Source organism: Nycticebus coucang, chromosome 8 (genome assembly GCF_027406575.1).
Source record: "Nycticebus coucang isolate mNycCou1 chromosome 8, mNycCou1.pri, whole genome shotgun sequence".
NCBI classification, from domain to species: Eukaryota; Metazoa; Chordata; class Mammalia; order Primates; family Lorisidae; genus Nycticebus; species Nycticebus coucang.
In genome coordinates this window covers 100,283,869-100,311,676 of record NC_069787.1, presented here as the reverse complement: position 1 = coordinate 100,311,676, position 27,808 = coordinate 100,283,869, and the positions used below count along the sequence as shown (strand labels likewise).

At 44.8% G+C, this 27,808-nt stretch overlaps 1 pseudogene; it reads left to right on the top strand.

The window, feature by feature from the left end:
• Window positions 1-2,375: 2,375 nt before the first annotated feature.
• LOC128591818 (40S ribosomal protein S29-like) lies at window positions 2,376-2,891 on the top strand (annotated as a pseudogene).
• Window positions 2,892-27,808: the final 24,917 nt, after the last annotated feature.

Sequence of the window (27,808 nt, the reverse complement as noted above, 5' to 3'; positions counted from 1 at the left end):
CACTGCATGCTCTCGTGGGCTCCTCAGAAACATTGAGGATGGGGTGCACTGGGATGGGTACACACGTGTTGCAGAAGAGGAAGCTGTGGTTTGGTAATTTGCCTGTTTACACAAGGGACAGATGGAGCTTCTGAGCCCTTCTAACTCAACTTCTCTTGATTTTTCTCCCTCAGATACTTTTCTCACACCCCCTTGCACTGACCCAGATCCTATCTTTGGCCTCATTGGACCTCAGAACATCTCAGCTGCACACGGATCACACAGCCCAACCTTTTAGTACACTTGGACTTCTATGAAGAAAGTTGTGCTTAGAACAGTATCATTTGACTCCTTGGAGAGGGCATCTTGGAGGAAATGTGTTTAATACCCTGATAGAATGTAAATCCACCCCAGAGATCAGAGGGTGGGTCGCTGTATTATTACTTTTATTATTTAAATAATTATTTTAATAATAATTCAAGAGACCTGTTGGCAAAACACAGTGAGTCTAGGGAGCTTCCTAGTTGTCCTAGGTTGGGATCTCCAGAAACAGCCTGAGACAGGGATGCAGGAACTTGTCAATAATTACAGATTTCTCTCAGGAAAGGGGGAATGAGGAAAGCAGGATAAAACAGGGAAAGGTGCAAAAGGAGGACGTGGTCAGCTGGTATCTCGCAGCGGCCTGACCCGAGGGAACGTGAGTTACACCAAAACCCAGCTTCACAGTGATACGGGTGGGCTGGGCTTTTAAAGCCCCTGGCGGTCAGTCATTGGCTGAGGGCCGGGGGCGGGGCCTCGCCTCCCAGGCAGGGGTCTTCTGTTCCGCCCAGATTGCGCAAATCTTTGGAGAAGCCGGGACAGCTGGAATGGGGCGGCTGTGGGCATTAGCAGCCAGCGCCCCCAGCAGCAGCCTGGGGAGGGGTATTTTGGTGGGGCAGTCTCTGATGCTCCCTGGGAGTCAGATGTTTCCGACCTCAAAGCCCGTAAACTGTGAGATTGGAATCCCTTTCAAACTATGACCTGTAGGACTAGAATCTGGCAGTTGAGAGTTAAAATGAACACCAGGGATGCCAGGGCTCATCTCGGCCCGCTTACCAGGGCCCGTAAGGATTCGGTCTCGGCCTGCAGGCTCTGGACTTGGCATGACGTGTTGTGTAACTCCACCCTGAGGGCCGCAGCCAGCTTCTCCTCCTGGGTCTGGGACGTGTGGGCCACCTCCGACTGTTGCTGTGGAGAGTCAGGTCTCAGCGTGAGCAGGGAGGAGAAGACCCTGAACTTGTCCTTCCTTTGCGGCCTTCCTAATCGCCACCCCCCTGCCTCTAACCGTGGGAAACTTAACTGTCCGATTTAAAAATCTTTTTTTCAACAGGTCCCTTCACTAACTTGTATACAAAACTTTATATTTTTTGGCTCAGCGCCTGTAGCTCAGCAGCTAGGGTGCCGGCCGCCTACACCAGAGCTGGCGGGTTCAAATCCAGCCTAAGCCCGCCAAACAACAATGACAACTGCAACAAAAAATAGCCCGGCACTGTGGTGGGCACCTGCAGTCCCAGCTACTTGGGAGGCTGAGGCAGAGAATCGCTTAAGCCCAAGAGTTTGAGGTTGCTGTGAGCTGTGATGCCACCGCACTCTACCGTGAGACTCTGCCTCAAAAACAAAAAAACCTACTTTATTTTGAACATATGATGCCTGCAAATGAAATAAAATTCAAAAAATTCCCTAAAGAATGTATAGTAGAATGTCTCCTTTTTTTTTTTTTTTTTTTGTAGAGACAGAGTCTCACTTTATGGCCCTCGGTAGAGTGCCGTGGCCTCGCACAGCTCACAGCAACCTCCAACTCCTGGGCTTAAGGCGATTCTCTTGCCTCAGCCTCCCAAGCAGCTGGGACTACAGGCGCCCGCCACAACGCCCGGCTATTTTTTGGTTGCAGTTTGGCAGGGGCCGGGTTTGAACCCGCCACCCTCGGTATATGGGGCAGGAGCCCCACAGACTGAGCCATAGGCGCCGCCTCCTTTTCTGTTCTAATTACCTAGTTCTCCTGTTTCTAGTTTTTTATATCTCCTTCCAGAAATACTTCATATGTTTATGCATGAATATGTATGACCCCTCCCCCTAGCTTTGGTACTTAATGTACCTCAGAAATTATTCTATATTAGCGTACAGAAATCAAGTCCATTCTTTTTTTTTTTTTTTTGAGACAGAGCCTCAAGCTGTTGCCCTGGGTAGAGTGCTATGGCATCATAGCTCACAGCAACCTTAAACTCCTGAGCTCAAGCGAGTCTCCTGTCTCCTCCTCCCAAGTAGCTCGGAGTACAGGTGCCTGCCACAACGCCCGGCTATTTTTTGGTTGCAGCCGTCATTGTTGTTTGGCGGCCGGGCTGGATTCGAACCCGCCAGCTCAGGTGTATGTGGCTGGCGCCTTAGCCGCTTGAGCCACAGGCACGGAGTCAGGTTCATTCTTTTTAATGGTTGTGTAGTATTGCCTTGTTTGAAAGTACTGTAATTTATTTAGAAGTCTCTGCTGATGGGCAGATTTTTTTGTCTTTCCCTATTACAAACAATGGTGTAAAGAATAACTTTATATCCTCATTTTTCACACAGGGGAGTGTTTTTGAGGGATAATTTCTACAGTAGAACTGCTGATTTAAAATGGCATATATTTGAAATTTTGGTGACTGTTACCAAGTTTCCCTTTAGAAAAGTTGTAACTCCCTTTTGCCTCATTGCACTCCTGAAAGCAAGATGGGACACCAGCAGCTCTACTGGAGCCACCCGCGAAAATTTGGCCAGGGTTCTCGCTCTTGTCGCGCCTGCTCAAACTGGCATGGTCTGATCCAGAAGTACGGCTTCAATGTGTGCCGCCAGGGCTTCCGTCGTTACGGGAAGGGCAAGGGTTCATTAAGTTGGACTAAGTAATCTTCCTTGAATGGATTATCCAGGCGGACGCAGTGAAAGAAACTATGCTAATTCAATACATACACAGATGGCCAATACATGTACATAAAATAAAGTTTAAAAAAAACCCTTCAAAAAAAAAAAGAAAAGAAAGAAAAGAAAAGAAAAGTTGTAATTCCTGTCTGTTGCCATGGCTCACACCTGTAATCCTAGCACTCTGGGAGGACGAGGAGGATGAATAGCTTGAGCTCATGAGTTCGAGACCAGCCTGAGCAAGAGTGAGACCCACTCCCCTGATCTCTACTAAAAATTAAAAAACTGAGGCAAGAAGATTGCTTGAGCCCAAGAGTTGGAGGTTGGTGTGAGCTATGATGCCATGGCACTCTACCCAGGACAACAGCTTGAGACTGTGACAAAAATAAAGTAAAATAGAAAAGTTGTAACTCCTTCTAGCTCTGTAAGACAGCATCAGGGGCCTCACACCTTCCCCAGACAAAGAGGTATCCAACTTGATCTCTGTCCCTGATTTTTTTTAAAGCCACATTCTAGCCACAATTATGATAACAAAGGGAAGGTCTGTGTTTTGAAACTTATCTTCACAGTAAGATGGACAGATTCTGATTCCTCCCCATATATTCAGGGGAGCAGGTCACTGTTACTTTGCTGGGGAAAGTGAAAAAAGAGAGATCATTTCTGGGCAGTGCCTGTGGTTCAGTGAGTAAAGCGCCGGCCACATGTACTGAGGGTGGTGGGTTCAAACCCGGCCCCTGCCAAACTGCAACAGAAGAAGAAAAAAAGAGAGATCATTTTTGTTTTCTTCAAAACAGTCTGATGGAATGTCGCTCAGCCAATAATGTAGGAGGAAGAAAACCCTATCTTCTTTCTTAGGTTACTGGCCTTCCGGAATTGCCATTTTCACCACATAGGAATACTTACTCATATAGTAATGTAAAAGTTGTCAAATCTATGGGTTGACTAAGAAATTCTAAGTCCAGAGAATCATTATATTCCATTCTTCTGGTCTGAAGGGTTTACAGAGGGCTCACAATAACCGTTAAAGGCTTTGGAGCAGCAAAGGGAAAACAGAAGCCACAGGCCCAGCTCCGACTGGTCAGCTGATGGCTTCTGTCCCAGGCCATCATTTAGCCTTTCAGAGTTTCAGTTTCTGTCCATGGAAAGCAGATGGCAGTGAGTGAAGAATGAACATCACAAACTGGCTACCTCCTGGGGTTGCCATGAGGCTTCCATCAGATTATGTGTGCAGAAGCTTTAAGAACCTTAATAGGATGAAAATACTGGCTGTATTTATTTTCTATATGTAAAAAGATACAGTAACCAACAAATAAGTTTGTAAAAGCCACTGTTAGTTAAATATTGCTAATACTAACTAATGTGTCTCAAAACTTTCATAGTGACTTATGAGATTGAACTGAAAGTACATCATGTCAGTAGCTGTTGTAAATAGCACAAAAAGAAGAGGGAATTTTTTTCTTTTTTTTTTTTGGAGACAGTGTCTCACTTTGTCGCCCTTGGTAGAGTGCTGTGGTGTCACAGCTTGCAGCAACCTCTGGCTTAGGCGATTTTCTTGCCTCAGCCTCCTAAGTAGCTGGGACTATAGGTGCCCACCACAATACCCAGCTATTTTTTTGTTGTTGCAGTTTGGCTGGGGCTGGGTTCAAACTGCCACCCTTGGTATATGGGACAGGTGCCCTACTCACTGAGCCACAGGTGCTGCCCAAGAAGAGGAATATATATTCCCTTATACATATTTGAGACAGAGTCTCACTTTCTCACCCTCAGTAGAGTGCTGTGGCATCACAGCTCACAGCAACCTCCAACTCCTGGGCTTAGGGGATCCTTTTGCCTCAGCCTTCCAAGTAGCTGGGACTACAGACGCTCGCCACAGTGCCCAGCTATTTTTTGTTGCAGTTTTGTTGCAGTTTGAACACCACCCTCGGTATATGGGGCCAGGGCCCTACCCACTGAGCCACAGGTGCTGCTCAAGGGAATATTTTTCTAATACTTGAAAACTATTTTCTTCTCTTTCTTTTTTCTTTTCTTTTCTTTCTTTCTTTTTCTTTCTTTTTTTTTTTTTTTTGTTTGAGAGAGAATCTCACTCTGTTGCCCAGGCCAGTGTGTAGTGGCTCATCATAGCTCACTGCAACCTAAAATTCCTGGGCTGAAGTGGTCTTCCTGCCTCAGCCTCTTCAGTAGCTGGGATTACAGGGGTGTACCACCATGGCTACCTAATTTTTCCATTTTTTGTAGAGATGGGGTCTTGCTCTTGCCCAGGTGGGTCTTGAACTCCTGGCCTCAAGCAATTTTCCTGCCTTGGCCTCCCAAAGTGCTAGGATTACAGGTATGAACTACTATACCTAGCTGAAAACTATTTTCTGATTCAGCAAAGAAGTTACTAACATCATTGCTAAATAAGCTCATTGAGGTTAACAAAAATATCAACCAAAATTCATATTGGAAGTATTCTGTTTAGTCAATAAGGTGAGTGATTTTTCTGCTTAAACAGAAATTAGTAATCAAGCATTTTTTCTAGTCTGATTTTGTGACACTAATGTTGATGATAGAATTATAAAAATGGTGGATTTTGCAAGTCACACTGAAGTTATAGGAGTAATTGGAATAGCAGTTATTTATTTATTTTTATTTTTTTTGGCCAGGGCCAGGTTTGAACCTGCCACCTCCGGCATTTGGGGCGGGCGCCCTACTCGTTGAGCCACAGGCGCCACCCAATAGCAGTTATTTTTATCTTAAAATTTATATTATTTCTAAAACTACATAGAGAAAACATCAACAGAAATTGTTGCATTACCCTTTAGTGGTACTGTGAATGTGACTGTCACATACATATGTAAGTGTCTATTTCTCCCAGGGAGTGGATGTGGGACATTCACCATCATGCTGTGGGGACAGGAAGGGAATGAGAGTCCAATCCCAAAATGGGCAAGTTTCAAAGCCTTGGTGGGCAGATCTGCTGTAAGGCTGCTGGCCAAGGCTACAGCCACAGTCCCCCCGTGACTTGTCTTTCCTCCCTGAGTGGCTTCAAAGGTACTTGTCTCTGGAGGGATGAAACCCCATGCCTTACTTTCATTAACAGAAGTACTGAACCAAAGTATTTCCCAGACATTCTTGGACCGCCAGCATGGTTTTTCCCACTAAGTACTAATTTATGCTATTATTATTTAAATCAATTCACATTTTCTTTCTTTTTTTTTTTATTGTTGGGGATTCGTTGAAGGTACAATAAACCAGGTTACGATGATTGCATTTGTTAGGCAAAGTCCCTCTTGCAATGGTGTCTTGCCCCCAAGAGGTGTGGCACACACCAAGGCCCCACCCCACATTCTCTTTATAAATAAAAGTACTTAAAATGGAAACAGTAGATTAGTTCTCCAACTTTAAAATGCATCAACATCTTGTGAAAATGCAGGTTCTGGTGCAGGAGATCCCAGCAATCCGCATTGCCACTTACCAAGCGACCATGGAAGCCAAGTTCTCTACAGCTACTGACACTAACAGAACATTGTCACTTGCCATGGATAGAAGATAACCAAAAATTAATACAGTTACAACAAACCAATGTTGTTAAATTCTAGCTACCATTCCCTACCAAGCTGCCAAGTGCTAAAGCCCGCTTTCTTTTTGTTCAAAGGAGGAATTAATAAGTGTAGCAGAGGTGTTAAAGCTTCTGCCAGCTCCAAAGACTTTCTCCTAGCTTAACATTGAAATAGAAATTAATTTAGTCACTGTGAGTTTCAACGTCATTTAATATTGTGTCCCACACCTTCTCAAATCATCTTACCACAAGTGATACTTGCCATTTAATTGCTTTAACTCACCTAAAGGTATTACACATTCTTCTCCAGTGGCTTTTAAGATTTATGCTTTCTGGTTGTTACAATAACTCCATTTCTGTTTCTATTTCAACTCAGTGCTTCCAGATTTCTTCTCAGAGACCAAATAGTAGGTGTGTGATCTTAGGCCCTGAGGGTAGGAAGGTAGGACTATGTTTTGTCGCTCAGTGTGGTTGCTAAGGTGTGTGATGAGATTCAAAGATGTTGCTCCCTAGGCTTTGAAACCAGCCTAACGTCTTGGCTCTCCTGCATAGCAGCTGAGCTGCCCATGTTTGCACGCCATCTATATTTCTGGAGCAGGAGAACATGTTGACATTTTGAAACACAATGCAGATTTTCAAATTTCAAACATCTTAAATTAGCATGATATTGCACATGAAGGATGAATGTGAGAGGAGAAAATCAGCATGCTGTTAAGCAAGTTTTAATCAAGTATTTTAGAATCTGGCTGCTGGAGATACAACTGGGGGCTGGCGAAAAAGACCATCTCTAACTGAACCACTTTTCTAATTAGCATTGCCCTTCCTACAAATGCCTTTGCTGATGACCCGATGACCCGGAACTGGAAGAAATGCCACCATGTAGTGTGAGGGGAGAGTGAGTAGTTAGGAGGAGACAGTTGCTCCCTGGAGAGAGTGCGGAGAGAGTGTTGATACTTCCCGATCTTTGAAAAGCCACAGATCAGCCTTCCTGATCTTTTCTGCGCACATCGTGTGTCCAGATGAGCCCTCTGCTCTGTGTGTGTTCTGTGTTTCCCCATGTGGTTGCTGCGCAGGTTGGAGCAAGACACGTGGGCTCTCTGGTTTGTAACTAGCAAACAACAGCTTTCTAACAGCATTGGAAGAGCATGGCTACCTTGCCTTGGCTCTTAAGCACTTTTCAGATTTCACAAGATTATGCTGACTTTGTCGTGTTTACTGTCATGGAGAAAGAGAAAACCACGGCCCTTTAGGGACCCAGGGGCTCCTGATCTTGTATCATAGAAGAATCTTCTCTCACAAGGAGGGCACGGAGCCTTGGAAAGATCCTGACAGAAGCCTGACATAGCATTAGTACCTCTGGACAAAGGCCTCCCAACTTCCCATTCTACAAGATATCCCTTATTTATTGTTAAAAAAGAAAACAGGCTCGGTGCCCTTAGCTCAGTGAGTAGGGCACCAGCCACAAACACCGAAAGTGGCGAGTTTGAGGCCAGCCTGGGCCTGCTAAACAGCAAGGACAACTGCAACCAAAAAATATAGCCGGGTGCTGTGGCAGGCACCTGTAGTCCCAGCTACTAGGGAGGCTGAGGCAAGAGAATCGCTTGAGCCCAAGAGTTTGAGGTTGCTGTGAGCTGTGACACCACAGCACTCTACTGAGGGTGACATAGTGAGACTCTGTCTCGGAAAAAAAGAAAGAAAATAAATCAAGGTCCCCCATTTTTGTGATCTGTCTAGTTCAGCCTAACAGTTAAAGCGTAGAGATTCTGCAGTCAGAATATGTGATTTGAATCCCAGTCTTGCTATTTTCTAAGTGTGTGATTTTGGGCGTTACCTAACCTCTCTGTGACTTAATTTCCTCGTCTGTGAGATGGATAAAGGCCCACTACCCATCTCATGTCGCTATCTGGTAGATGCTCTGCTTGCTTGGCACATCTTCTTCTGCTTCAGAGGAGGGTGGCCTTTCTACGCAGCTCCACTATGGTACCTTTGAAATATTCCTCTTGGCCATCTGGTGACTATATGGCTCTGATGGCCATTCCAGAAAAAGAGTTCCAAAACGTCTTTGAAGGGTGGACCAGACGCTAGTGTTGGTGTGTAGCATCCCAAGGGGAGTGCCTCAAAGGTGGCTGGAGGGATATTCAGCGATGATGTATGTATCACTTTTTCTAGGATGAGTTTGCAAACTTAATTGTCTGACCTTGTATCTACAACTTACATCACATCGAAAGGACTAATTTCTCTGACACACAAAAAACTATTAATACTACAGATCTGTAATAAAAAGTCCAAACCCTATACTGCCATGTGTTCTCACTTGCAAGGGGGAGCTAAGGAGCTAAGCCAGAGATATGCGTGGTTATACAGAGCGTTAGAAGGGACACTGGAGACTCAGGGGTGAGGAGGAGGGTGAAAGAAAAATTATCATTGTGAACAATATACATTATTTGACAGGTACACAAAAAGCCCAGATCTTTCCACTGTACAACTCATCCATGTAACCATTTACACCCCCCCCACATCTATTGAAATAAAATTGAAACATTTAATTTAATTTAAAAAATACATTAAAAGGTCCAAAGCCCAATAAAAAAATAGGCAAAAGCTATAGTCACATGCACAAAAACAAATGGGCATGAAATCCAGTCTGTAAAAAGATGTTTCATTTTCTTTATGAGAAATGCAAAATAGAACTCTACTGAAAAATCATTCTTTACTTATAACATTGGCCAAGATCACAAAATGTGGGAACTCACAGTACTGGTGAGGATGTGGAGAAATGGACACTCTTCAAATATTTCTTTCTTTCTTTCTTTTTTTTTTTTTAGAGACAGATTCTCACTTTGTCACCACATGCTGTGGTGTTACAGCTCACAGCAACCTCCAGCAATTGGGCTAGAGTGATTCTCTTGCCTCAGCCTCCCGGGTTATTGGGACTACAGGCACCTGCCATAATGCCCAGCTATCTCAAATGTTTCTGATGTGGATGTAAATTGTTGCCACATTTATGGAGTGTAATTTGGCATTATTTATCAAAATTACCAATGCACATACTTTTTGGGGCCCAGAATTTCATGTCCAGGAATTTATCCAACAAATACATCTCTATATTTAGAAATGAAGGTTATACAAAGTTACTGACTATATTTTTACTTTTTTTCCTCAACTTTCCTTCCTTCTCTTTCTCTTTAAGTTTTTGCTTCATCTTTCTTTTTCTTCTTCTCCAGGCCAAAAAGCTGGAAGATATGCAATCTTGTTTGTAATAGAAAAGGATTGGAAGGCACCTTCAATGTGTAGCAACAGGGCACAGGCTAACCAAATTCTGGGGCTAGAACAGGGGTGGACAGCTTTTTCTGCAAAAGGCTACACAGTAAATATTTTAGACTTAGCAGGCCCTATGGGCTCTGTTGAAACTGATGAACTCCGGTGCTGCAGTGCAAATGCAGCCATAAGGCAATATATAAATGAATGATCATGGTTGTGTTCTAATAAAACTTTATTTCCAAAACCAGGCAGTGGGGCAGATTTGGCTTATGGGTCAGAGTTTGCTGCCCCCTGTGGTATAGTATCATGCAGCTATAAAGCAGTAAGTTCTGAATACTATTTGTATAAAAAGAGAGAGAGAGAAAATACATACATATTTCCTTGAATATGCATCAACTGTCTCTGAAAGGACACACAAGAAAAGGATACTATTCATTAATCCCAGACCAAAAAAAAAAAAAAAAACCAACAAAAAAAAATTGGGTGACTGAAACATGGGTTGGGTGACACTTTTCACTGTAGGTCATTTTGTACATTACAAATTTTCAATCAAGTGAATGTATTATCTATTACAAATGTTAAAAATTAAAAAAAAAATAAAAGCAAACCAAGGCCCTTTTGCAAAGCTTCCTGTGGTCAGAGGCAATGTAGAAATACTGAGTGCTTCCGTGTCATTGCTTGCTGTGAGTACTCTAGGACAAACCATGGATTATTTCCCTAAAGAGCCCTCGAGGATTACAGCCAGCTCATCAACACCTTTAGATTATGGATGCACCCGGGGTTTTGCTTTCTTGGTTCTCCTTGAAGGAACCTCTCCCAGCTAGCTCACATGGCAATGCCAGAAGAGGCCATCCTGCAGTCTAGAATCTGAGTAGCAGAAGCTCATTTTAATCCGATTTCAGATATCTTGGAAAACACGGAGTCTTCTTGTTAAAAGCAAACACAGAAGAGGCACAGATGGGGAAGCTTATATAAAGTACCTGCCTGCCTTTACAGGGCAAATTATTATTTGTAAGTATGGATGACATGGAGACATGTTATCCAAGGTTTCCAGTCTCACTGTAGGTAAATCTAGAACTACATTGTCCAATATAGTAGCCACAAATCATGTGTAGCTATGTAAAATAAAATTTAAATAAAGTTAGATAAAATTTAAGGTCCAGTTCCTCAGCCACCTTTCAAGTGTAGCCAGTAGCTCCCATAGTGAGTTGCTGCATAGATTTTAGTCTATTTCCATCACTGCTAATATTTCTATTAGAAGACCGTGCTCTAGACTATCTTGGATGTCTCTTCTAGCTCTAAGACTATCAACAACCAGAAACCTCACAATCCATTTCAATCTTTTCTCCTCTCTTCATTTTTTTTTTTTTTGAGACAGAGTCTCAGTATGTTGCCCTCAGTAGAGTGCTGTGCTGTCACAGCTCACAGCAAGCTCCAACTCTTGGGCTTAAGTGATTCTCTTGCCTCAGCCTCCCAAGTAGCTGGGACTCCAGATACCCACCACAAAACTTAGCTATTTTTTTGGTTGCAGTTGTCATTGCTGTTAGCAGGCCTGGGCTAGGCTCAAACCTGCCAGCTTCGGTGTTGTGGCTGGCACTCTTACTTACTGAGCTATGGGCACCGAGCCCCTCTCTTCATTCTTAATAGTTTCCACAATCTGTCATCCTAACTGTTCTAGGCATGGTGGTTACAGCTCAGGTAAAGTTCTTGAGCTCAGACGCCTCATAGTGACCTCCTGTCTGAGCAGATATCCTGGGAGAGATGTGTTATGGAGTTCTCAGCCTCTAGGGACTATCGAGACAGACCGAGCTCGCTCTCATCCAGCAGCACGGCTGGCTTATGCTCACAATTGAATAATAAGCCTTTGCAGTGAGCGAGGGAGGGAGAAAAGAGGTTTCTGGGAATGAGGGTGTAGTGTCAGCTTTGGGCAAAGGGTTTGGAATTAACATCTCAGACAGAAGTTTAAGAAGGCTTAAACTTGGCTTTGCTGGAAACAGGCTGCAGACCAGGCTTAGGGTGAAGAAGTGAATACCTCTCGGTGCACAGGCTGAGAAATTGGACAGGACCTGTACCCTTCCTGGGGGAGGCAGCCTAAGGGCCAAGTTGTGTGCCCAGCAGAGGAGGCTAGATGGCAGGAGGCTGGGGCAGGGCACAGTTTTAGTTCTGTGCCTTAATACTGAGCATGTGGTATGGTAGACAGAATCCTAAGATGGCCTCTGTGATCTCGGCCTTCTGGCATTATGCCCATGAATTAGATTATGTTATATAACAAAGGTGAGGGGATTTTTTTCTTTTTTGAGACAGAGTCTTGTTCTGTCACCTGGGCTAGAGTGCTGTGGCCACAGGCTAGTTCACAGCAACCTCAAACTCCTGGGCTCAAGCAATCCTCCTGCCTCAGCCTCCTGAATAGCTGGGCTATAGGCACACACCACCACTCCTGGATAATTTTTTCTAGTTTTATTAGAGATGGGGTCTTGCTGGTTTCAAACTCCTGACCTCAAGCAATCCTCTTGCCACAGCTTCCCAGAGTGCCAGGCTTACAGGTGTGAGCCACTGCATCCAGCCAGGGGAGGGTATTTTTTATTTCATAATTATGTTTCCAAATCAGTTAATTTTGAGTTAATCACAAGGGGAGTGTCCAGGTGGGATCTGGACACTTAACCAGATGACTTAACCAGATTAAAGGCTTAAAAGGGTAACGCTCTCTGCAGGCCTCAGAGGAGCAAACAGCTGCCCTGCTAATTGCCTGTGGAGAGGGCTGGCCTCTAGGAGTTAGGGCCTCAGTTCTACAACTGCAAGGAATTGAATCCTGTGGCAAATTGGAATCACCTCCAAAGATGAGAATGCAGCCCTGACGGACACTCTGATCGCAGTAGGGTGAGACCCTGAGCAGAGGCCCTGGTAAGCCAGGCCTACACGCCTGAGCCCTGGAAACCGTGAGAGCATGAACACATGTTGCTTAAAACATCTCAGTTGCTTTAAACCAACTCAGTGGTTACTGAGTTGACGTTCAGTCATGGTTTGTGTAACGATGTTGTGGTCAACATGAACCGCCTATAGGATATTGGTCCCGTAATATTACATGGAGCTGAAAGTTTCCTGCCACCTTGGAATTCATGGCCATTTTAAAGTCATAGTGTAATGAATTCCTCGTGTGTTTGGGGATGCTGCTGGACACCAACGTACCACACTGCCCAGTGTAGAGAAGCCTAGTGTATACGATACGTACAGTACTGGACACCTGGCAATAAATGACTATGTTACTGGTTTATATTATTTACTACACTATATTTTTTATCATTATTTTAGAGTGTATTCCTTCTAAATCTTAAGAAAAAGTTAACTGTAAAACAGCCTTGGCCTGGTGTGGTGGCTCACGCCTATAATCCCAGAACTCTGGGAGACTGAGGCGGGTGGATTGCCTGAGCTCACGGGTTCGAGACCAGCCTGAGCTAGAGGCAGACCCTGTCTTTAAAAATAGCTGGGTGTTGTGGCAGATGTCTGTAGTCCCAGCTACTTGGGAGGCTGAGGCAAGAGAATTAAGAGTCTGAGGTTGCTGTGAGCTATGACTTTACAGCACTCTACAAGGGCGACAAAGTGAGACTCTGGCTCAAAAAAACAAAAACCAAAGAAAACAAAACAAACAAACCAAAAAACAGCCTCAGGCGGGTCCTTCAGGAGGTATTCCAGAGGAAGGCATTGTTACTATGGTAACGATGGGAGATGACAGCTCCATGTGTGTCACTGCCCCTGAAGACCTTTCAGTGGGACAAGATGTAGAGGTGGAAGATGGGGATACTGGTGACCCTGACCCTGTAGGCCTGGGCTAATGTATGTTTTTTTTTTTAATTAAAAAAAGCTTAGTTTATAGAATAAGGATGTAAAGAAAGAAAATATTTTTCTGTGGCGGTACGATATGTTTGTGTTGTAAGTGTTGTGTTTTAAGTGTTACTACAAAAAGTAAAAAAGTTGGCTTGGTGCCCGTAGCTGTGGTTAGGGCGCCGGCCACATGCACTGGGGCTGAGGGGTTCGAATCCAGCCAGAGCTTGCTAAACAAAAATGACAACAAAAAAATACCTGGGCGTTGTGACGGGCACCTGTAGTCCCACCTACTCGGGAGGCTGAGGCAGGAGAATTGCTTAAGGCCAAGAGTTTGAGGTTGCTGTGAGCTGTGACACCATGGCACTGTACCGAGGGCTACATAGTGAGAATCTGCCTCAAAAAAATAAAATAAAATAAATAAAAAAGTTGAATCTGGAGGCCCTGTGCCCCTCTCACACACCTTGCCTGATACATCTCTTCCAGTCAACTGCTCCCAAGTTGTATCCATTATAATAAAGCAATGAAAATAAGTAAAGTGTTTCCCTGAATTTTGTGCATTGTTCTAGAAATTATTGTTGGAATCCTAAATTTATAGCCACTTGGTCCGAAGTATGGGAGGGCTAGGCTAGCAGTTGTCACCTGAAGTGGAGGCAGTGTTGAGGGACTGAGCCCTTCACTTGTGGGATCTGTGCTAACTCCAGCTCGGTAGTGTCAGAATTGCATTGAAATGTAGGACATCCAGTTGGTGTCTGGAGAATTGCTTGGTGTGAAAAGACCTACACATTTGGTGTCAGAAGTGTTATATGAAAGTATGGGGGGAAAGAGGGGTTGTGTGTGTGTGCGTATTTTAAGAGACTGGTCTTGCTGTGTTGCCCAGGTCGCAGTGCAGTGGTTTTTCCCAGTTAAAGTGACAGTGCACTGAAACTCTGGGACTCAAATGACCCTTCCGCCTCCTCATCCTAGGTGGCAGGGACAGGAGGAATGCACCACCATGTCTAGCTTAAAAAGTTTTTAAGGGTGGCACCTGTGGCTCAAGGAGTAGGGCACCAGCCCCATATACCAGAGGTGGCAGGTTCAAACCTGGCCCCGGCCAAAAACTGTAAAAAAAAAAAAAAAGTTTTTAAAATTTCATATGGCTACCAGGGGCTCTGGGGCATGGCATGTTGTCTGAGGTTCCCGAAACATCCCTAAACACCCCAAGTTGGGTAACCACAGCAAATAGAAAGAAAAAGCCAGACTTTAAGATACTCAGAAATTCTCTGGACCAGTCAGATGCCCTAATCACTGAATCACGCAACTTCAGAAGCTCCCCAAACTGGACCACTGAGGTTCCTGACATCCACTCTACCACGGCTGGAGAGAACGTGGTTACTGCACTGACCCTAGTCAGAACTTCTTTTTAAGCTTATAAAGATTAAACATAAATAAATGAAAAGAGATGCAGGTGAGTTTAGCAGATGGCATCAGCTTTATCCCTCAGGCTTTCCTACTTCAGAGTTCTGCAGTTTCTCACTGCCAGTCCTGCAAGTTTCTCGGAAGCTCCAAAAGATCACTCTGCTAGCAGATGGCAGAAGTCTGACGGGAGACAGTATTACTGCCCCAGCCCCCTTGCCCGACCTCCCTCCTGAATTCTAAACCATTTCTCAAAATCCCCTTGTGTTTACGTGCTCCTCTCCCACAGTGGTCCTGGTGTGATCATCTTTGTTGGTTCCTTTCTCTGCTTCTCCTCTGCTAGTAATTTTCTGTGCCCTCCCCCATCCCTCAAATTTCACATAAACTATCTTCACTCCAGTATTTGTCTCAGGATCTGCTTCTGGGGGAAACCTGAACTAAGACAAATACTAATCACCTTAATTAATATTCAGCCTCCCTGGTCTGAAAGGTGATTAAATGCATGTTTGCATCTCTTTACAAAAGCTTTCGAAAGCAGTGTGCACTAAGCCATTTCAGTTTATGCTTTCCTGCCAAGAAACCAACAAGAGATGCTCAGGATGGGCAAATGTCAGCCCCCGAGGGCACAACTGCAACTGACAAAACTATTTATTGAGGAATCCTGGCTGTCAGCTCTGATCTCTGCTGATGATCAGAGGAATTCACTCATCCTGCAAATATTTTCTGAGCACTGCCTCTCTGCAAGAGGCCCCAGCAGCAGCGGCCAAACTAAAACAAATACTGTCTGTTTTCTCTGAGATGTAGCTTTTAGATTACTCTATTAAAAAAAACACTAATGAATCTGTTCAGAATTAATGTTTGAGTTACTGTTGGACTAGTGGTAATTCTCAAAGGGGTAAAGGGTGAATAATAATGGTCAGTTTTTTTCTTTTTCAAACTATGCAGGATTTATTTCTGATGATTATAATGGCCCATCCTTTCCCAAATAAATAATTCCTGGAGTGTGGTGTGCACCCCAGGAGTGAGTTTGCAAGCTGCTGGTCTCTAGGATTTAGCTTTGAGAGCAGAGCTGGGGAGGAACGACGCAGCCCAGTGCAGAGGAAAGGGCCCCAGAGCCAGGACAGCCCAACTATGGAGACCCCAACCAGCTACGTGACCTTGGGAAGTCACTTGCACTCTCTGGGTCTCAGTTTCTTTAACTCTAAAATGAGAGAATGGGACCAGATGGTTTCTGGGGTCCTTAACCATAAACATTCACGAGTCTCTTAGAAAAAAGGCAATGGACCAAAATCAAGTGCATGGTCTTCACTTTACCTCTGTGTTGCTCCACCTCTCAAGAGAGTGGGCAGGGCTCGGGGGCTTCATTTGGTTGATTCACTAGTTATTCGTTGAGTTACTAGATGCTATTTTACCACACAAAAATGTGGTAAAATAGGTCATGTTTGCTATGACCTGGCTCAAGGATTTGATCACTAGAAAGAAGCTATTGAAAGGCGGGAGGGGTGAAGCTGTAGGGGCGTGAGGAATGTTTTCCAGGCTAGAGAACGTGCTCAGGATCCAGCAGTGGTGAAGACCCTGATAGGAAGGTCCCTGATGGTATCTGTGGCTCAGGCATTGAGGGAGCATGGTGGAAGGAAGGACAGAAAGGGCGCTCCTATTTTCCTTTTCATAGCTTTGTAAACTCTCATGGTTCTCTAACTGCCTGCATGTTAGAACCAGCCAGAGAGCTTTAAAAAAATCACAACGTCCCTCCCCTCCTTCTTATATAATTGGTCTAAGATGGGGCCTGTGCAGAGCAGTTTTGAAAGTGCCCTGGAATAATTCTGTGGCACGGCCACGATTAGGAGCCACTGAATGGGGAACAGGAGCTCAGAAGCAGCCTTTTGCTTTTTCTCGAATATTCTGTCTTATTTTTCTCACTGCTTCACATTTCCCTTTCTCTTTCCTTTTTGTTTTCTGCCTCAAAATTCTAGTCATAAATGAGTGGGAGATGCAGAAGAGAAAAATAAACTCTATCCATTCCGTTTTCTGGCTAATCTCTTTATTATTTATGAAGTTTAATAAAGGTGGCTTTTCCTCCATGAATATCATTCATGCTATTTCCGAAAAACTTGAGAAATACTTCAAAACAAAGTAGAAAGCAGTATCAGATTGATTTATCAGTCAAAGGGAACAACTAACACCGTTAACATCTTAGTCTTTTCTTTTTAAGTTTTTCTTGATCCCTAGTTTCTTTGATTTCTTCAACCTGCTGTATATTCCAAGGGTTGGCAAATGGCAGCCTGCAGGCCAAATTCAGCTCACCTCCTACTTTTGTGAATAAAGTTTTATTGGAACACAGCTATGCTCATTTGTTACTTGTTGCCTAGGGCTGCTTTCACACTACAATGGCAGAGTTGAGACCATTTGGTCCACAAGGCCTAAAATGTTTATTATCTGGTCTTTTACAGAACAAATGTATTGGCTTCTAGTACACACCATTCTTTACCCTCTTTTTCTCCTTAGTTTACCCTACATCATGGGCATTTCCCCATGTTTTTATAAATGCTTTGTAAACATCGTTTCTAATAGCTGCCTGATGTTCTGTCGTACATGGCGTAGGTAGGTTGTGCTTAGTCTTCCTCCCCTTATTAAAGGTTTATGTGTTTTTGCCCCTACTTTTTTTCACCCTTGTAAGTTTGGGTGAGCATATTGGAACATAAATTATTTGTATTTTAAATTTCTTCTTCTTCTTTCTTTTGGAGACAAAGTCACCCAGGATAGGTGCAGAGGCATTAGCCTGGCTCACAGCAACCTCAAACTCCTGGGATCAAGCAATCCTCCTGTCTCAGCCTCCCAAGTGGCTGGGACTACAGGCCCACCACAACACCTAGCTAATTTTTCTATTTTTAGTGAGATAGGGTCTTGCTCTTGCCCAGGCTAATCTCAAACTCCTGAGCTCAAGGAATCCTCCTGCCTCAGACTCCCAGAGTGTTAGGATTACAGGTGTGAGCCACCACACCCATTTTCAGTTATTTCTCTAGGGCTGTGTCCAGATTATTTAACTGGAAGGCAGAGGTGCTTTAATATTCTTCATTCATATGACCAAATCCCTTAGACAGATGCTGTGTGCTAGTTTGTGCTCTTCAATAACCCGGTAGAGAACCTACTTCTCCATATACTTTTGGCCCTGATGTACCATTTCAAACATTTTCTGCTTTTAGATAGGCTTTTGTTTGCCTTTCTCCACTCAGTGACACCGGGCTTGTTACTAAGCAGCAGCAGTTCATTGTCTGTGTGTTGACTACGTCTCACCTCTGTCTGGCCCCTCCCGCCCGGGCAGAGTGGAGGAAGCTCATCCTGCCCTCTCACCTTTGCTTGCAGCAAGGCTCCTGCCTCCATCCGGTTCTTCTCCACATCTTTCTCCCACTGAATTCTGATGGTCTCGAGGATGTCATCCAGACCAGTGCTAATGGGAACATCCATTTGTTCCAGCTCAGATCCTGCCAACTGTTTGTACAGCACCTTCACATCCTGAAAATGACAATATACATCTTAATGAGTCACACGGAATTGCAGCCAGCAGAAACCCGGCTCTCCGGGCAGTGTTTTTCTTCTCATATTGCACCTGCTAAACATGGGCCTTCACAGGGACTGGCAAAGTCCCTGATGCTCTTCACAGCATAGGGACCGTATTCTCTTTTCCTAAGGATACATTTTTTTTTAGGTCTCCACAAGCCCAGGCCCAGAGCAAAAATAAAAATAAACAAAAACAAAAAGTAAGCAATAACAGCAAAATGTATTTAGGCATAAAGTCAGACTAGGCTAAAAGAGATTTAAAGATAACTTCAGAGACTCTAAAGGGTTACTCTTGGAGAGTAGTCTTAAATGACTGAGCTAAGAAAAGCAAGTAGACTTACTGTGGGATACAAGGAAGAACTTCCCAAGGTGAGCATTGTTAAGTGGGTTGTGACTTTCTCCAACAGGCGGCCGCTTAGATCACGTATCAGACAGTGATGTGTGTGGGGGGGGTGGTTTAGGATTGAACTCGTAACTGCTAGGGTCTCCTTCAGTCCTGCCACTCCATGATCTGATCTAATTTCATGAAGGAGTTGTGTAAACCACAGCTCTACCCTCAGAGTTAGTTTGCTTGTACAATACAGTGTTGAAATAAATATCCAACATATAGAGAATGCTTTGCGGAGGGTGCGCTGCCTCTAATCCCCTCCTTCTAGTGCCTGGACCTGCTGCCTTCCCCCATTCCTACCAGACTGGTCCCTGAAGCTATTTGAGGTTGAGACTGCTGGGGTAACCTGGCCCACGGCAAGGATTTGAAGGCATCTTACGGGCATGTTTCCAGCAGCCCTGAACAAGCAGTGCCAGGAGGCGGAGAGGAGTCACTGTCACCACGTTCTGATGCACAGACAGGTGAGCACCTCTGGCCTGTGGCCATGCCAGCAGCCCTCTCCTCCACCCACCTCTTCATAGTTCCTTGACAGAGAGCCGAGCTCTTCTTTCAGACTTTCTATTTGACTCTCCAGATCCATTTTTGTCAAATTAGCTTCATCAATGACTTTATACAGGGAGTTAATTTCCTCCTCTGCTGCCTTCCGAAATGGCTGCTCATTTTCATATCTGCAGACAAAGGAACTTAATCAGCATAACTAAAAAAATCAGATTACAAATGTTACCAACAGGCCAATTATGTGATAGTTAGACAATGAATAGTGAAAGTCGCTATTTCAATAGCTTGGAGGGCAGGCGCTGTAAATGCTGTTGTGGCATGTTGACTTATTAAAATGACAGCGATTGCCACCAATTTCTGATAACCTGGCTTCCTGGGGTGCCAGCCTCATGGAGCATTTAGAGCATAGAGCTCTAGGGAAATCTTCTCCAGGAGTGCAGATTCGGGTTTGGGGACTCAGCCTTACTGAGAACCTGCTAAGTACCAGGCTAGGAATCCCAAAATGAGGAATGTGGTTTCTATCTCCAAAGAGCCAGGGTGAAATTCCAGGGCAGTCATTGTAAACCCAAATGCCTTCCGGGGCTGAGGGACTGTAAAACATGGTTCTCAAGCCTGGCTACACTTTTAAGTCACCCAGTAAGGTTGAAACTGCTGCCTCCCAGGCCCCACCCCTGGGGCTCTGAATCAGTTAATGTGTAGGGCTGTGCATCGGCATGTTTAAGTGCCCGGGTAATTCTGAAATGCAGGATTGAGAACTATTGCTCTAAAGTAGTTGTTCTCAAAATAGAGTCCCAGGGCCAGCAGATCAGAATCCCCGGGAACTTGTTAGAAATACAGAGGGTGTCAAAAAAATGTATATACATTTTAAGAAAGGAAAAAAAACTGTATTAAAATTGTAATATGTGTTCTCAAGTCACATTTGACTTCAGCAATTACAAGAGCTATGCAGGGCAGGGCACAGTGCCTCAGGCCCGTAATCCTAGGACTCTGGGAGGCCGAGGTGGGTAGAATGCTTGAGCTCAGGAGTTTGAGACCAGCCTGAGCAAGAGCAGGACTCCATCTCTACTAAAAACAGAAAAAGTAGTTAGGCATTGTGGTGGGTGACTATAGTCCCAGACACTTGGGAAGCTAAGGCAGGAGGATCTCTTGAACCCAACAGTTTGAGGTTGCTGTTACATAGGCTGACACTATAGCACTCTGGCCTCAGGCAACAGAGTAAGACCATCTCAAAAAAAAAATAATAAAAGAGGGAAGAGATAAAAGATATAATACACAAGATAACAAATGTTTGATGTAATTTTTTGGCACCCTCTGTATAACTTTTGGGCCCCATTCCAGACCTATTGATTCAGAGGCTCTGAGGGTGGGGCACAGCAGTCTGGTTTCTTCCAGGCCCTCAGGTGGTTCCGACTGCACACTGGAGTTTGAGAATCCCTTCTCTAACTGAAGTTGACACGGAGCAAAGTTTTTGAGCCCTGGGGGCCTTCTCCGTGTCTACAAGGAGAGGTTTGAGCCAGATGATCACGGCTCTGGATTCTCCTGTGAAGTTGGGGGTGGATGATGCAGACTCCAGGCGTTATCTGTGTTGCCCAGGAGTCTACGGGTATGCAGGGACTGTCCCATCTGCTATAGAGTGTTACCTCTCTTTAAAGTCATCCGCACCCGCTTGGATAGTCTCCGTCTGCAGCATGAGCCGGGCATTTTCCAAGACTGCCTCACCCACCTAGAGCCGTCACATACACCAAAGGAGACAAGGTCACTGGGAATGTCATGGTCACTTACCATTGTGATTTGTGTTGGGCACAGAGGCTCTGAGGAACTCAGAATCCATCTCATAACAAGTATCTGGGGTTTTGTTTCTCTTTTTTGAGATGAGGTCTTACTATGTTGTACAGGCTGATCTCAAACTTCTGGCCTCAAGCAATCCTCTCACCTCAGCCTCCTGACTAGCTGGGATTACTGGCAAAAGCCAGCACAATAACAAATATTTTTAGAATTAAATTGTCTAGTTCCAAAAAGATGGTGATAGTTGTGGGGAGATTAACAAGAAGCCGTGAAATCTGGATATCGTCTAAGGCAGTGGTTCTCAATCTTCCTAATGCTGCGACCCTTTAATACAGTTCCTGTGGGTCACGACCCACAGGTTGAGAACTGCTAGTCTAAGGGTTCTGAGAGTTGGATTTTTGGAATTGAAAGATTATTCACAGGCAGACTGTTCACAGCCTCCGGCACAGTGACGAGCTTTTGACTCTCCAGGGAAACATTCTGGCTCCTCACGTGAAGTTTCACGGGCTGTACTTAGCAGCTCTGAACATTTTCCGGTCATAGATGCTTTGAAAGCTGATGAAATATCTAGATTAGTGTCGTCCAACCGAACTTCCTGTGATGATGGAAATGTTCCATTATGTATCTGCACTGCCCAACATGGTGGCCACACGTGGCTCGATGTGGCAAGGGTGACTGAGAAATGGAAACTTTAATTTTATTTACATTTACTTCACATTTAAATAGCCACATGGGGCTAGTGGCTACTGCCGTGGACGGTGTGTCTCTGGAATTTTCTTCACCCTTAAAACATACAGATGAGCATAAACCGGGTGCAGTTAGTTCTGCTATTTCTACTTGGTGCCCAACTCCCTTAGTATCCCCTATAGCTAGAGGCTGGAGGCTGGGGGTGCTCTCCTCACCCTGAGAAACTCCTTTTTTTTTTTTTTGTAGAGACGGAGTTTCACTTTATGGCCCTCGGTAGAGTGCCGTGGCCTCACACAGCTCACAGCAATCTCCAACTCCTGGGCTTAAGGGATTCTCTCGCCTCAGCCTCCCGAGTAGCTGGGACTACAGGCGCCCGGCGAGAAACTCCTTTATATGTACATGGTAAGATGGGCCTCTGATGGGGAAACCCAGGGAACGCCCGGGGTGGAGCTGAATCCCAGCTGCCAGTGGCAGACAAGGAAGAGACTGCTGTCCCCTGCTGCAGTGTGGCTGTCTTACTTTCTTTCACTTCATTGAATTTGCCACTAGCAAAGCTGATCTTTTTCCCAGTCTGGCCCTGGGGCACACTGGGGCTCACTCCCTCTCTCAGTTCTCATTCCACTCTGGTCTCTGACCTCGGTGCCTGCAACTCATCCCCAGGCAAGAACAGAAGAACTGATAAAAGCTTAAAACAGTGATGGGCATCCTTCTTTTAAAGTACCAGTTCCTCCCCCAAATTAAGGCTTGTAGAGAAACCACGTTTACACACACACACAGACACACACAGAGTTGTCCCTTGGTATCTATTGGGGACTGGTCTCAAGAGTGCCGTGGTGTCACAGCTCACAGCAACCTCCAACTCTTGGGCTTAAGCGATGCTCCGGCTTCCTCCTCCTGAGCAGCTGGGACCACAATGCCCCACCATTTTTTGGTTGCAGTTGTCATTGTTGTTAAGCAGGCCGGGGCTGGGTTCCAACCCACCTACCTTGGTGTATGTGGCCGGGGCCCTACCCACTGAGCTACGGGCGCCACGCCCTCCTGTATACTTTAAATCAGCTCAAGGTTACTTATAATACCTAATACAATGTAAAAGCTTATACATAGTTGTTATTTAAGATATTGTACAAATACAAACATCCATTCCTTTTTAAATATTTTTGATTTTCAGTTGGTTGAATCTGCATGTGCGGAGCCCGGGGATACTGGGCTTTAACAGTCTCTCCAGGGGCTCACGATGCACTTGACTTTGAGTTGTGGAGAGTGTGAGCTGCTGCACACACCTGCCTCCAGGCCTACTCAGGCTCCCTCCTACTGTCCCTGGAGTCCTCTGTGCTCTCGCTCAGGTTGTCTGCCCTGAGAACACTGTTTTACTGCCTCACAGCCCAGGCCTAGCTGCCTGAGCAATCTTACTCCACTTTAATGCTCATCTCCAGCACAGCTCCCTCCATGGAGTATCTCTGTCCATCCACTCATTTATTTTTGCCTTCATTTCTTCAGCACATAATTCCTATTTACTTCATTCTGGGGTCTGTCCTGGTTGTTGGGGAATTAGCAGGTATTGCAGGAGAAGAGGTTAAAAAGGTAGGCAAAGACCATGGAAGGAAGGCCTTGGCGACAATGGGAAGGGGGTGAGAGTTACTGGGAAGCCACTGAAAGGTTCTGAGCAGGGTAAAGATATGGTCTGTGTGTCATGCAGACTCCTCTGACTACTGTGGGAAGGGAGGACCGTAGGAGGCAGGAGAGGATGCTGAGGGAACAGTCGGAGACTCTTGCAGTGCTCCAAGGAGTCCATCTGATTAATGACGGTGGCTTTGACTAAGGATGTGGCTGCAGAGAAGCAGACTGGTCTAACCTGTGGCTGGGAGGTGCAGTAGTCCTGGGAGAGTGAGGGAAAGGACCTCAGGATGACCCCGAGGGTTCTGGCCCCAGCTGCTAACGTGCCTTTTGTGATTCTCTTCCTCCCTCCTTGGGGCATTCCTGCATCCCTGTTTCACCAAGGTTGGCATAAATGCTTTGTAGACAGTGACAGGGTTTTCTTATCCTTGAACCTAGCTCTTCAGGCCACCAGCACAGGCCCATCACTTAGAGCAAGTAACCCTATGATTTGGTTTCCTCACCAACAAAATGAAGATGACATAATACACATTAATCCCAGGGTAGTTGTGAGAATTAAATGAACGGATTTTTTTTTTTTTACAGTTTTTGGCCGGGGCTGGGTTTGAACCCGCCACCTCCGACATATGGGGCCGCCGCCCTACTCCTTTGAGCCACAGGCGCTGTCGTTAAATGAACCAATGTATGTAAAGCACGCGACAGATTGCCTGCACAGAGTGAGTATGCCATGAACGGCTGCCATTATTATTACTGTTATTTGTCTTTGTGCAAGGCACTTGCTCAATGAGTGTCACATGAATTTGATGGGTTTTGTGCAGTCTGGCGCTGACGGTGCTCCACGATTTCTGAATGCACAGCAGTTGAATGAAGACTTCCATCTAGTGGCTTGATATGTATACATATATATGTGTGTCTATATGTGTGTGTCTGCGCATGTATTTTGCTTTCCGTTTTTCCTGTCCATGGTCATTTGAAAAGGCCTGGTCATTTGCACTATGATGAGGAGGATGCTATCCCTTTCTATTTCTGTCTTGATGGTGGATGCAGTTATTAAACTAAACGAGCTGGTGGTGGTGGATGAGAGCTTTGACCATCACTGTGTTTTAAAAAAGGCAAAAACAAGCAGCATTGGAAAAAAGGTTATCATTTGGGCCCAGGGGTACAATTAATGCTTTGTTTGGAGTTAGAGATATTGGCATCCTAAGCAGCTAGAGCTGCAGGCTTGGGGAGGAAGTGGGCAAGGCCAAGCTCCTGGGAAATTAAACTCAGCTGGTGCAGTGGCGAGATGTGTGATTTCCTTGGAAACCCTCCCCACATTTATTTGACTTTCAAGTTTAGGATGGATGCTCAGCATAACTGGCTTCTAGCGGTATATGAACAGGGAATCATTTATCTTTCCCTAGCACTCCAGTGACACTGCTCTTACTAAGGTGGCAAAGACTACCCTCTGACCGAGCTCAGTGGATCTGTCACTGTGCTCGTTGAGACCTGCCAGCTGCGTTTGTCCCGAAAGATGTACTTTTCTCTCTCATGACACCCACTCTCTGCCCCGCTTCCTCCTACCTCAGGGACCGTTCTTTCTCATCAGTCTTTCCTTCACTATGTCTTTCTCCCTTATCGGACCTCTACCTGTTTCTCAGAATTGAGTCTTGGGGCTTCTTTTAATCCTTAAGTAATCAGATCTATTCACATAAATTCCTTCCTTCCTTCTCTCCCTCCCTCCTTCCCGTCCTTCCATCCTTCCCTCCCTCCCTTCTTTCTCTCTCTCTCTCCCCTCCCTTCCTTCCTTCCTTTCCTTCCAGACAGAGTCTCACTCTGTCACCCTGGGTAGAGTGCCTTGGTATCAGAGCTCACAGCAACCTCCAACTCTTGGGCTCAAGTGATCCTCTTGCCTCAGGATCTATAGGCACCTGATAAGTGGGTCTATAGGCACCAGTCAAGTAGCTGGGTCGATAGGCACCAGCCACAAGACCCAGCGAGTTTTTTTCTATTTTTTAGTGGAGACAGGGTTTTGCTTTTACTCAGGCTGGTCTCAAACTTCTGAGCTCAAGCCATCCACCAGCCTCAGCCTCCTGAAGTGTTGAGTTCACAGCCGTGAGCCACTGCGCCTGGCCACAAACATTTTTTTAAACACCTTATGCCACGGTAGGTCCTTCACAGCCATTATCTCATATGATCTGGATGTCCAACTTGAGTGGTCAGACAAAAATGGGCACACATCAGTCATTCTCATTATACAATGAGGAAACCGAGGCCCAGAAAGCTTAAGTAACTTGTCCCCAGTCCTAAGTGGCCTAGCTAGAACTTAACTCACACCTGTCCTGTCTGACTTCATAAACCATCTTCTTTTCCCTTTTAAAAAGGTAATTTCTTTTTTTTTGTTAAGGGACATTTCAACCATATGTAATTATACATAAGGGCAAAGAGAGACTAGAATAATGATTTCCCCCATCCCTCCACTTCCACAATTGAAATCTCATGGCTAATTAAAAACATCTCTACTCCCACCGACTTCTATGCCCACCGCAGAGATTATTATGCACATATATTTTGAAATATCTGTAAATATTTCAGTAGTCCTTGCTCTATTTTATACTACTTGAGTTTTAATTTAAAAATTATCAGAGGGATACATATCTTGATTTAAAAAGTCTAATAGTACTGAAGACCTTAAAAACATCTTCCTATGCCCCGTATCTCATTATTCTCACATCCTCCTGCGAGTAGTTTCAGGTCTGCTTTTGTCCAGAGCCTGCTCTCCTATTTCTGCATATTTCTTGATTGTTTGAGTTATCAGCTACAGACATCATTTACCCAATTCCTGGCTGACAAATGAAGATTGAGTTCAGGGCAATGCCTGTGGCTCAAAGGAGTAGGGCCCCATATGCCGGAGGTGGTGGGTTCAAACCCAGCCCCAGCCAAAAACTGCAAAAAAAAAAAAAAAAAAGATTGAGTTCACTCACACTCTACCTTCCTTTTCCTCTACTGGCTATCTTTTTTTTTTTTTGCAGTTTTTGGCCGGGGCTGGGTTTGAACCCACCACCTCCGGTATATGGGTATATGGGGCTGGCACCCTACTCCTTTGAGCTGCAGGCGCCGCCCCACCAGCTATCTTGATCACTTTAAACAATAATGCCCTGTATCTTCCATCAGTGATAGACAGTTTCTTTCTCATGCACTCTATCTCAGTGATTTCCAACCAGGGTGCCACGGTACACTGGTGTGCCGCGAGAGGATCTTAGGTATAACATGAATTTTTTTTTTTTTTTTGAGACAGAGTCTCACTTTGTCACCCTCTGTAGAGGCTGTGATGTCACAGCTCACAACAACCTCAAACGTTGGGCTTAAGCGATTCTCTTGCCTCTACCTCCCAAGTAGCTGGGACTACAGGCACCCGCCACAATGCCGGGCTATTTTTATTTTTTGGTTGTAGTTGTCATTGTTGTTTGGCGGGCCTGGGCTGGATTCCAACCTGCCAGCTCTGGTGTGTGTAGCTGGCACCCTAGCTGCTGAGCTATAGCCACTAAGCCTGCCACGAAAAATTTTAAAGGTCATTGACTTAAACTATTTTCAAAAGAAGTTCAAAGCACAGTGATTTTTTTTATACTTTTTTTGGATCAACATAATTTAACTGTGGCGTGAATGTTCAATTATAGGTTCAAGTGTGCCAGGAGATAAAAAAGGTGGAAAGACACTGCTCTGTCTTACAGTCACAGATGTTTTATTTTCTAAGGCCAAAAGGGAAGACAAAAAACCAGTTTAATTACTAAACTACTCTACTGATGCCTGTGTGAAATATAGCTCCTTTCTGTTTAGAATTACGATGTAGGTGCCCCTGGTTGTTAGAAACTATGGGAAGACAGCCAAGTCCTTGTTTTACTTCCCAGGTGAGCATCCCTGGGCCTACAGAATAACGCCAGCTCTTTGATTATGTTTCCTAGTGCTGCCTCTCCAGGGCAGACCTGCAAAGCCGGTGCTTGACCATCTCGCCCTACCCGCCTGTTTGAATCACGATTCTAACAGTACATAACTCAGTTTCTTCTCTTGTAAAATGGGGCAGCTTTATCTGGACAGGACCAGGTGCATAGTAAACCAAACAAGTCAAACTCAAGCATTTTTTAAAATGCCATGATAATTCCTTAGTAGATATTTGTTGAATGAATTAGTAAGTTTCAAATACATGAAACATCGGGAAATCAATCCTCAAGTATCAGGTAAGCAAACATTTAAAAGGCTGACCGTATCAAGGAAGGGGGAGGATATGAAGAAGACAGCTCTCAGATACTGTTTCTGGTAAGTTCAATCTAGGTAGCCACTTTGGAGGGGAATTTGGCAATGGTATATAGAAGCTGATAGTG